This window comes from Schistocerca piceifrons, chromosome 11 (assembly GCF_021461385.2).
Source record: "Schistocerca piceifrons isolate TAMUIC-IGC-003096 chromosome 11, iqSchPice1.1, whole genome shotgun sequence".
NCBI classification, from domain to species: Eukaryota; Metazoa; Arthropoda; class Insecta; order Orthoptera; family Acrididae; genus Schistocerca; species Schistocerca piceifrons.
The window spans coordinates 43,797,506-43,798,743 of NC_060148.1; positions in this window are offsets into that span (position 1 = coordinate 43,797,506).

Sequence of the window (1,238 nt, forward strand, 5' to 3'; positions counted from 1 at the left end):
AATGTTTACTGCACCTTAACTGCTAAAAATCAGTCGATTGTGCTCCGAACAGTAGTTGGTTGGTTGGTTTGGGGAAGGAGACCAGACAGCGTGGTCATCGGTCTCATCGGATTAGGGAAGGAAGTCGGCCGTGCCCTTTCAAAGGAACCATCCCGGCATTTGCCTGGAGTGATTTAGGGAAATCACGGAAAACCTAAATCAGGATGGCTGGACGCGGGATTGAACCGTCGTCCTCCCGAATGCGAGTCCAGTGTCTAACCACTGCGCCACCTCGCTCGGTCGAACAGTAGTTCTCCCACACTTTAGCTACTGTACTCTGAACAGTGAGTGGCCAATTGTACTGTCTTCCTGACACTGTGGTAGGAACTGGAACTGTCATAAGAATATGTTCAAAAGGAATCCAACACCTGTCTGCCAAACGTGGCCAATGAAATGATCTTGCTGGTCCTGCTGGTGCCATGAAGTTCACCAATACATCACCTTCTGCTTCACAGCACTCTGCAACACATTCTAAGTACCATTTGTCATCATAAACAGCAATAACATAGCAAACTGGTTGTATGTTGCTGCTTTTGCTTCTGAATCCTGAGCCAGACACACTGTGAAGACAAATGTTGTGCATGAAACTATAGTTATAAGTGGACAGTCTGCACATTGTAAAAGTCCCCTGGAGAGAAGTGATAATGGCTCCTTGTGCCTGCAACAGTTTTAACATGTTCTAGTCTGATTTTTAGCAACTCTTCGACTGATTTCACCTCATTTTTCGAAATATAGAATAATTGTATGCCAGAGATATTTTTCTTTTCCCAGGTAAATAATTGAAGAGGTGTTAGAATGTGACCTCCTGTAGGGTGCTGCAGACTAGCTCGTGATGCCATGCGCTTAATGGTAGCACTAATACCATCACATACATTTTTTCCATGACTTGTTGTGAAAAAATTCCATTCTGCGTGAATCTGAAAATCATTGTAATGCATGCATAAATTTTTGAGATTTTTACAGTTTTTGTACTTACTAGCTGCCCCATCACTGAAGTATTTCGCAGAATGTATGTGAGGCAGCTTGTTTTTCACATATGCCATGACAGTGCGATTGTGGACATGAACTGCAATGCCATCATGAATTAAACAGTCACTAAAAACGCACAGGTTCATGACAGACACATCACCTGATTCACCTCTATAGTAATTCGCTAATGGCTGGAGAGTTGTTTGACTGTTGTCCCAATGATATCCTTG